Consider the following 11,427-nt stretch of genomic DNA (forward strand, 5'->3'; position numbering starts at 1 on the left):
GTGTGTGCACATACCCTCACAGAAAAGATTAGCCACACTTGGATTAGCTTTATTGAATGGGGCAAATCTTCATGCGGATCTGTGGCACATCAATCTGCACATCAGAAATCTGAGAGTCAGTGCTGTAGTAAATATATGTCGATTTTGTCATAGAGGTGTGAATGGAGCCTAAGGGAGTTTTAACGATGTGATACAAAAATGTTGGCAGGAAACTGACCTTAAATGATCTGTGAATTGTCTTATAGGACTCTTCAGATTGGTAAGAACATGTCCCAATTACAATCAGTATTTTGAAGGCTATAAGGGTATGTTCACACGCAAACTCAAAAACGTCTGCAAATACGGAGCTGTACTCAAGGGAAAACATCTTTTGGAGTCTAAGAAAAACATCTTCAAATACGTCCCAAGAACCTGCACTTCTTTTTCGCGGCTGTTTTTTTACACGGCCGTCGGAACAGAACGCTGTTTTTACCATTGAGATCAATTGGCAGATGTTTGGAGGCGTTCTGCTACCGATTTTTCAGGCGTTTAAGGCCCGAAAAACAGCCGAAAATAAGCCGTGTGAACATACCCTTACTGATGATTGTGTCTGATGACAAATCTGTTTAAAATGCCATAAATGTCAAAATAGTGGCAACAGCTGGGAACAGAAAATCGAATTTCTGGCAGAGATGTTTAACGGCAGTCACACAGCTGCATTAAAATGAATGTACTTCTATGGGGCTATTCACACGGCCATTTTTTTTTAAATGAACTGTGTGAATGGCCCAGGGAAAAATAGTACATGTCCTACTTTTGCCCGTTTTCATTGATCCCTCAATAGACTCAAGTCTATAAGGGATCCGTAAAAATGGGCCCCGCACTAATGCAAATCGACCACGATTTGACACGTGTTCGTGTGAAGAAGCCCTTAGGGCAGCGTTTCCCAATGGTTTCAGACTCGAGGCACCCCAGGAAAAAAAATAATTCTCAGGGCACCCCTACCAAAAATTGTTTACAAAACGTCAAAAAATGGCTAAAAACAATCACTACACACTTAGGGTATGTTCACACAGCGTTTTTTTGTAAGGCAGAAACTAAAAATCTGCCTCAAAATTCCTTTAGGTATTTTGAGGCAGATTTTGAATTGACAGCGTTGTTTGACTTTTTTTTTTTTGCTGTATTTTTTGGCCACATTTTTTTAAGTAGTTGAAGCGAATGCAGAAAACCGCAGACAAAAAAGCACCAAACGAGCGCCGGAGGTCAGAGGCGGAAACCACTCGAAGACCATCAGCCCCCAACTCACAGTAAAATAACCATCAGCCCCCCACTCACAGTAAAATGACCATCAGTCCGCCACTCACAGTAAAATGACCATCAGTCCGCTACTCACAGTAAAATGACCATCAGCCCCCCACTCACAGTAAAATGACCATCAGCCCCTCACTCACAGTAATGACCATCAGCCCCCGACTCACAGTAAAATTGTAATGACGGGGGGTAGGGAAACGGACAAGTGAGCCCTAGTCTACCCGCCACTCTGTCCCTGCCTACTTGCAACGACCCGCCCTAGGCGACAGGGTACAACTGGGCGGCGGTCCCTGCGCTCAGTAGGTGCACGACAAACACACAAGGGAATACAAGCAAGGGAAAGGGGCAGTTGCCCACGGCAACACCGTGAGCAACCAGAGTGGTGAACGAGCCGAGTCAAGCCAGGAGTGTGCGAGGTACCAAACGAAGAGCAGAAGAGTAGTCAGTAAGCCAGGGTCTGTATAGAGCAGGATCAAAATAGAAGGAGCTGTAGCTGGGCCAGGAAACCACACGAAAAGAATCACAAGCACCAAGGGACAGGAAGGGCAGGCTTAAATAGAACGAGGGCGGGAGCTAGCTGAGTCTGGCCAGGTTGCGATAGGCTCTCCCACTCCTAAGCCTGCCAGCCTGAGTGGTGGAAGCTGGAGTCAGTCTCAGGGATGTAGATTCAGGTGCTGACTGATTAATTATGGGAGTTAACCCCGAAGCTGTGCCTGGCAGATCCTTTACAAAAATGACCATTAGCCCCCACTCACAGTAAAATGACCATCAGCCCCCCACTCACAGTAAAATGACCATCAGCCCCTCACTCACAGTAATGACCATCAGCCCCCCACTCACAGTAATGACAATCAGCCCCCCACTCACAGTAAAATGACCATCAGCCACCCCACTCACAGTAAAATGACCATCAGCCCCCCAATCACAGTAATGAGCACAAGCCCCCCACCCACAGTATAATGACCCCTCAGTAAAGAGACCATTAGCCCCCTCCAGTAAAGTGACCATCAGCCCCCAATTCACAGTAATAACCATCAGCCCCCACTTACAGTAAAATGACCATCAGCCCCTCACTCACAGTAATGACCATCAGCCCCCCACTCACAGTAAAATGACCATTAGCCCCCACTCACAGTAAAATGACCATCAGCCCCCCACTCACAGTAAAATGACCATCAGCCCCCCACTCACAGTAATGACCATCAGCCCCCCACTCACAGTAATGACAATCAGCCCCCCACTCACAGTAAAATGACCATCAGCCCCCCACTCACAGTAATGACCATCAGCCCCCCACTCACAGTAATGACAATCAGCCCCCCACTCACAGTAAAATGACCATCAGCCACCCCACTCACAGTAAAATGACCATCAGCCCCCCCACTCACAGTAAAATGACCATCAGCCCCCCAATCACAGCAATGAGCACAAGCCCCCCACCCACAGTATAATGACCCCTCAGTAAAGAGACCATTAGCCCCCTCCAGTAAAGTGACCATCAGCCTCAGCCCCCCCCCCAGTAAAGTGGCCATCAGCCTCAGTCCCCCCCAGTAAAATGACCATCAGCCCTTCCAGGAAAGCCACCATCAGCCTCAGACCCCCCCCCCCCCCCCCAGTAAAATGACCATCTGCCCCTCTAGTAAAGGGACCGTCACAGAGAGAAAGTGTCCTTACTCTGGGGAAGGTATAAATAAGGAGGTATAAGAACAACAACTCCCAGCATGTCCAGGCTGTTATTAAGGGATATAAGAAGACATTACAGGGAGGGTTATAAGAGGAGAGAACTACAACTCCCAGCATGTCCAGGATGTTATGTCATATCAGAGAAAGTTTACAGGAGGAAGTAGAAGAGGAGAGAACTACAACTCCTAGCATGTCCAAGCTGTTATTAAGGGATATAAGAGGACATTACAGGGAGGGGGTATAAGAGGAGAGAACTACAACTCCCAGCATGTCCAGGATGCTATGTGATATCAGAGAAAGTTTACAGGATGAGGAGGTAGAAGAGGAGAGAACTACAACTCCCAGCATGTCCAGGACGTTATGTGATAGAGAAAGTTTACAGGAGGAGGAGGAGGTATAAGAACAACATCTCCCAACATGTCCAAGCTGTTATTAAGGGATATAAGAGGACATTACAGGGAGGGGGTATAAGAGGAGAGAACTACAACTCCCAGCTTGTCCATACTGTTATGTGATATCAGAGGATATTACAGGGAGGAGGTATAAGAGGAGAGAACTACAACTGGCTTTCCCCTGGCTCCATTTCTCATACAATTGGTAACAAACTAAAGAAAAAAAGACTTACCCTGCACAGCATGGCTCCTCTCCCTCCGTCAGACTTCTAGTGGGAAGCGGTGAGCGGTACTCGTAACACGTGCACGCGTCACGTCTGCTACAACGTCGGGGGCGGAGCTTGTAGCAAAAAAAATATTGTTTTTTTTGCAGTGCATGAGCAGAGTGTCGCGGCACCCCGGTTGGGAACCACTGCCTTAGGGTATGATCACACTGGTAAATTTCAGGTATATCTTGGAGCGTAAAACACCTTTAAAATACACTTGAGATACGCTAAGAAATAGCTCCCATTGAATTCAATAGGAAATGTACCGTGTAGCTCAGTCTATGGCTGGGTTCACACAACCTATCTTCAGGCGTAAACGAGGCGTTTTATGCCTCGAATTACGCCTGAAAACACTGCTCAAATACGTCGGCAAACATCTGCCCATTCATTTCAATGGGTTTGCCGACGTACTGTGCCGACGACCTGTCATTTTACGCGTCGCTGTTAAAAGACGGCGCGTAAAATAACAGCGTTGTCAAAGAAGTGCAGGACACTTCTTGGGACGTAATTTGAGCCGTTTTTCATTGACTTTAATGAAGAACAGCTCCAAATTACGGCTGTAATTGACGTTATCGTGTGCACATAACCTATTTTTACACCGCTGAATTCAAATACGCTTGGCATGTCACTTCTTGAGGTGTTTTTGCAGCTGATTTTCTATTCTCCACTGCAATAAGCACGCTTTGAAAATACACTTCAAAATACGCTTCAAAATACGCTTGCAAACACCAAAAACGCTTTGAAAATCGGCTCTAAAAAATCTGGATTCAGAGGCTGTTTTCCCTTGAAATCAGCCTTGCATTTTTCTGCCTCAACCACATACCCTCAGGCTCTATTAGGGTATGTGCACACGATAACTGCATTTACGTCTGAAAATACGGAGCTGTTTTCAGGAAAAAACAGCTCCTGAATTTCAGACTTAATTGCTCGTACTCGCGGTTTGCGGGGCGTCCATTACGGACGTAATTTGGAGCTGTTCTTCATTGGATTCAATGAAAAACGGCTCCAATTACGTCCCATTATGTCCTGCACTTCTTTGACGAGGCTGTTATTTTACGCGCCGTCTTTTGACAGCGACGCGTAAAATTACAGGTCGTAGGCACAGTACATCGGCAAACCCATTGAAATGAATGGGCAGATGTTTGCCGACGTATTGGAGCCATGTTTTCAGGCGTAATGGAGGCGTTTTAGGGTATGTGCACACGACCTCTTTTCAGACGTAATGGAGGCGTTTTACGCCTCGAATTACGCCTGAAAAGTGGGCTCCAATACGTCGGCAAACATCTGCTCATTGCTTGCAATGGGTCTTACGATGTTCTGTGCAGACGAGCTGTCATTTTACGCGTCACTGTCAAAATACGGCGCGTAAAATGACAGCTGGTCAAAAGAAGTGCAGGACGCTTCTTGGGCCGTTTTTGGAGCCATTTTTTTATAGACTCTATTGAAAACAGCTCCAAAAACGGCCGTAAAAATGCTGCGAAAGCGCAGCGAAAAACAGCTCCTGCATTTCAGACATAATTGCTCGTACTCGCGGTTTGCGGGGCTTCCATTACGGACGTAATTTGGAGCTGTTCTTCATTGGATTCAATGAAAAACGGCTCCAATTACGTCCCATTATGTCCTGCACTTCTTTGACGAGGCTGTTACTTTACGCGCCGTCTTTTGACAGCGACGCGTAAAATTACAGGTCGTCGGCACAGTACATCGGCAAACCCATTGAAATTAATGGGCAGATGTTTGCCGACGTATTTGAGCCATGTTTTCAGGCGTAATGGAGGCGTTTTAGGGTATGTGCACACGACCTCTTTTTAGACGTAATGGAGGCGTTTTACGCCTCGATTTACGCCTGAAAAGTGGGCTCCAATACGTCGGCAAACATCTGCCCATTGCTTGCAATGGGTCTTACGAGGTTCTGTGCAGACGAGCTGTCATTTTACGCGTCACTGTCAAAATACGGCGTGTAAAATGACGGCTGGTCAAAAGAAGTGCAGGACACTTCTTGGGCCGTTTTTTGGAGGCATTTTTTTATAGACTCTATTGAAAACAGCTCCAAAAACGGCCGTAAAAACGCTGCGAAAACGCAGCGAAAAACAGCTCCTGCATTTCAGACGTAATTGCTCGTACTCGCGTTTTACGAGGCGTCAATTACGGCCGTAATTTGGAGCTGTTCTTCATTGGATTCAATGAAAAACGGCTCAAATTACGCCCTCAAGAAGTGTCCTGCACTTCTTTGCCGAGGCAGTCAATTTTACCCATCGTCTTTTGACAGCGACGCGTAAAATTAAAGGTCGTCGGCACAGTACGTCGGCAAACCCATTGAAAGCAATGGGCAGATGTTTGCCGACGTATTGAAGCCGTCTTTACGCCTGAAAATAGGTCGTGTGAACCCAGCCTTAGGCTTGGTGCATCTTATGTCAGTCTAAGTAAATTATATAGTTGAAGTGATTTGCAGCAAATTTGTCACACAGTCGACACCCCCCCATAATAAATTTGGTGCAGTTTGAACTGCTAGACATTCAGGAAATTAATCTATGCTTACAAAAAGCAAGTGTGGGTTTGCGCCAAAATTAGCATCCTTTTTGCCAATTTTTCTCAATAAATATGGCCTAAACTAAGTCTTATTGGAGGCCACACCAACGCCACTTTTCTCATTGCTTTCCAAATTTATCTAGCAATAACAAAAACTGAAGATTTTAACAAAACTGTAAGAGTATGTTCACACGATAGACTAAAAACGTCTGAAAATACAGAGCTGTTTTCAAGGGATAACAGCTCCTGATTTTCAGAAGTTTTTTAAGCCACTCGCGATTTTTGCTGCGTTTTTCACGGCCGTTTTTGGAGCTTTTTTCAATAGAGTCTATGAAAAACAGCTCCAAAAACGTGCCAAGAGTGTCCTGCACTTCTTTTTTGCGGCCCATTGGAACAGAATGCAGTTTTTCCCATTGATTTTAATGGGCAGATGTTTGGAGGCATTCTGCTTCCGATTTCTCGGACGTTTATCAGGCGTTTCTGGCCCGAAAAACGTCCGAAAATAATCCGTGTAAACATACCCTGATATGTCACCTTTATAGACTTTTTCTGGCGCAGTTTTCAAAAAAACCTTGTGTTTAGGTCAGGTTTTTGTGGTGTTCCAGTGGCATTTTTTCTATTGTAGACAAAGGCCAGGTTGGACGGAAAAGGTTGATAAATTTAACATAACTTTATTTCAGCTACAACTTTAGTCCATGGCCTGTCACAGATATCTCCACTCTGTCCTCAGCTGCACTTTATATCCATGTTGGCTCAGACACTGGCTGGGTGACTGGTTCATGCAGCTTTATTTATATGCCTGCAGTCAATACAAGGGACTGTTCTCCTAAATAAAGTTAGCACTGTGGGAATGGTTTACTAAGCAAATTGCATCAGCATTCTGGCACAAATTGCACCCAAAAAAGTGGTGTACATGGCATGCACCAAATTTATGTGTTTTAGACATTTTGTACACCTAAGTAGAGAGTTTTGAAAAGTATCTAGAAAAGAAACTGATATAATTACATTGCTAAATCTGGCTCCGTTATTTTTTGTTTCTACCGGTTTTTTTTTCTCCAAACTCAGCATCTTCTAGGGGTTGTCCAAGAGTATAAATAAACAAAGTAGCTGAAGGAAGTGTTATAAGATAACAAACTAAACATTACTCACCTGTTAAATCTCCCACTGGTCCAGCGCTGATCCCCCGTTGGTCCCCGCCAGTCTTTGTTTTCTTTACCTGCAGCGATGATATGCCACACATCCACGTGACCGCTGCAGCCAATCACTAGCCTTAGCGGTGAAGCTAGAATGTGCAGCTTGTGACCACTAAGGCAAGTGATTGGCTGCAGCAGTCACATAGGTGAACGGCTCGTCATCACTGCAGGAATAGTTAACAAAGACTGGTGGGACCACCGAAGCATCAGCGCTGGAGCTGCGGCTGCCTGAATTGAGGATAACTCAGATTCCAGCAGTTTAACCCCTTATATTCCATGGCCAATAGCGACTGTGGCATCTGAGGGTATGTGCACAGGATCAGAGGCGTAGCTAGGTTCTCCAGCACCCGGGGCAAAGATTCAGTTTGGCGCCCACCCCCCCCAACCTCTTTCCCGACATCTCCTTCCCCCTCGCCGTGTTTGTTTTCTCTACCAATCGACGTGTCATTTCTTTTTATGTAATGCGAGCATAAAATTATTTGTACATTTCACAAGCAATATGGTTCTATACACAACACCAGAACCATGCTCACTACATATATACAACACAAGCACAAATACAGCTCAATTTAGTGCAACCCCTGCCGTATAGGTTTGTACGGCGTAAAACTACAGCTCCCAGCATGGTCCAAACAATGGTGAGGATATGCTGGGAGATGCCGTTTCACAAAAAATAAATCCTATCATAATCACACCACCCATCATCTCGCTGCAGATCATACAGTGACTACATTACTGATTAGAGGCAGAGTGAACATTTACATTAAGTGACTCACCGGTGACGTCTCAGATTCTAGTTCTTTTTCTCCATCCGGTCCAGACCTCTATGACGACTTCTCCCGGTCCATTTCTGCAGTTTGCCGCTCACATGTCTTCAGCTTCTCACTTTTCCAACATTTCTGCACCTATAAATAAATATAAAGTTATCATTATACCACACACTACGCCCCTAAATATAATAGCGCCATACACTGCACCTCTAATTATAATAGCACCATACACCGTGTCCCACACACACACTGTGCCCCCTGTAGATAGTGCCTGTCATAGAGCTCCCTGTAGATAGTGCCCCCATATAGCCCACCCCTGTATATAGTGTCCCACAAATAACTCCCCCTATAGTTCTCTACAGATAGCCCACCCCTGTATATAGCCCCCTGTAGATATAGCCCAGCCCTGTATATAGTGCTCCACGTATAGCCCAACCATGTATGTAGCCCCCCTGTAGATATAGCCCACCCCTGTATATAGTGCCTCACATATAGTCCACCCCTGTATATAGTGTTTCACAGATAGCGCACCCCTGTATATACTATATACAAGGGTGGGCTATCTGTGGAGCACTATATACAGGGGTGGACTATATGTACAAGAGGGCTAAATACAGGGGTGGGCTTTCTGTGGAGCACTATAGGGGGAGCTATTTGTGGGATACTATATACAGGGGTGGGCTATATCTACAGGGGGACTATATACAGGGGTGGGCTATATCTACAGGGGGACTATATCTACAGGGGGACCATATCTACAGGGCTGGGCTATATCTACAGGGCTGGGCTATATCTACAGGGCTGGGCTATATCTACAGGGCTGGGCTATATCTACAGGGCTAGGCTATATCTACAGGGCTGGGCTATATCTACAGGGCTGGGCTATATCTACAGGGCTGGGCTATATCTACAGGGCTGAGCTATATCTACAGGGCTGGGCTATATCTACAGGGCTGGGCTATACACAGGGCTGGGCTATATCTACAGGGGTGGGCTATACACAGGGGGGCTATATCTACAGAGGGGGGCTATATACAGGGGTGGGCTATATCTACAGGGGTGGGCTATATACAGGGGGAATATATCTACAGGGGGCTATATCTACAGGGCTGGGCTATATACAGGGCGACTAGATCTACAGGGGGGGCTATATACTGGGGTGGGCTATCTATGGAGTACCATATACAGGGGTGGGCTATATCTACAGGGGGCTATATACTATATAGCCCACCCCTGTATATGGTGCTCTATAGACAGCCCACTCCAGTATATAGCCCCCCTGTAGATATAGTCCCCCTGTATATAGCCCCCTGTATATATAGTCCCCCTGTATATAGCCCCCCTGTAGATATAGTCCCCCTGTATATAGCCCAGCAGATATAGTCCCCCTGTATATAGCCCAGCACTGTAGATATAGTCCCCCTGTATATAGCCCAGCCCTGTAGATATAGTCCCCCTGTATATAGCCCAGCCCTGTAGATATAGTCCCCCTGTATATAGCCCCCCTGTAGATAGCCCCCCTGTAGATATAGTCCCCCTGTAGCTATAGTGCCCCTGTAGATATAGTCCCCCTGTATATAGCCCAGCAGATATAGTCCCCCTGTATATAGCCCAGCCCTGTAGATATAGTCCCCCTGTAGATAGACACCCCCCGTAGATAAAGCCCCCCGTGTAGACAAAGTCCCCCCCCCGCAGATACAGCCACACGTCTATTACAATTTAAAAAAAACAAAAACATTTCAAACTCACCTTATTCCCGCTCCCACGCCGTCCGGCAGCCATGGAGACCTGCTCTCTTCTGCGCAGGTCTCCAGGGGGTTAAACGCAGCGTCTATGAAAGGCGCTGATTGGCTGGGCAGGATGACTTTCCCTGCCAGTCAGTCAGCGCCTTTCATCGACGGAAGCGTCACTGGTACAAAAGGTACCAGTCGCTTTATTCGTGGAGAGGCGCTGAATGGCCGGGCACGGAACGTGCCCCGTCATTCACTGCTTCTAATTGTACCCGTGTCCTTGCGACACAGGTACAATTATAGTGCAGGAGGAGGTGGCGCTGGCGCCCCCCCTCCGAACTGCGCCCGGTGCACATGCCCCGCTTGCCCCCCCTAGCTACGCCCCTGGACAGGATAACGACCATTACGTCTGAAATTATAGAGCTGTTTTCAGGAGAAAACAGCTCCTGCATTTCAGACGTAATTGCTCGTACTCGCGTTTTGCGAGGTGTCAATTACGGGCGTAATTTGGAGCTGTTCTTCATTGAAGTCAATGAAAAATGGCTCAAATTACGCCCCAAGAAGTGTCCTGCACTTCTTTGCCGAGGCAGTCATTTTACGCGTCGTTTTTTGACAGCGACGCGTAAAATTAAATGTCGTCGGCACAATACGTCGGCAAACCCATTGAAAGCAATGGGCAGATGTTTGCCGACGTATTGGAAGCCGTCTTTTCAGGCGTAATTCGAGGCGTAAAACGCCTCGTTTACGCCTGAAAATAGGTCGTGTGAACCCAGCCTAAGGTGTGTGACAGAGAGAGGGAGCTCCCTTTGTCAACCCGTCGGCAGGGCACCTATGGGTTACAATGGCAGCTGGGAACCTAACAAAGGCCCCCAGAGGCATGACCTAATAGGTTAACTGCCAGTGAAACACTGACAGGCAGTATGTATTCCAAAGTATTATACAAGTGATCAAAGAATCGCGTCAAGTGCTCTAGTGGGTGAAAAAAAAAAAAAGCTACGTTGAGTTTAAAGGAAACTCTGAATCTGTCACTGAGTCTATGCAGTTTTAGTAGTGCCGAAGACCCTTATTTCAACGATGTGTCATTTACTTTGTAATATTCAGTTGTTTTAAAAGAACCGCTGTTTATCTACTGCAGCGTGAGCCGAGCAAGAAGTCCTCCTAATGATGTGCTCGCGCTCAGGGGTCCTTAATATTCATGAGCTGCGGCTCCCCCTGCCCACTTCCGCTGATTAACCACTATTCGCAGCTCATGAATATGCTCGGCTCATCTGCAGGAGATAAACGTGGATTTGATAAAAATCAGAATATTACAAGGTAAGTGACACACTGCTGGAATAAGGATCTCTGGCACTACATCATGCTGCCCTCTGATAGTGCTGCATAAACGTGGTGAAAGATTCCCTTTAATATAAATTTTAATAAAAATTAAAAAGTACCCCCAAACCGTTTTTATAAATTAAACCCCTTTTACATGAAAAAAATTTTGTTTTTAAAATGGTTCACCTTAAAAAAATATATACATCTTAGATACTGCCGCAATCATATCAATCTGTATAATAAAGATAAGTTAGGAT

Source organism: Rhinoderma darwinii, chromosome 5, assembly GCF_050947455.1.
Source record: "Rhinoderma darwinii isolate aRhiDar2 chromosome 5, aRhiDar2.hap1, whole genome shotgun sequence".
NCBI lineage: Eukaryota > Metazoa > Chordata > Amphibia > Anura > Rhinodermatidae > Rhinoderma > Rhinoderma darwinii.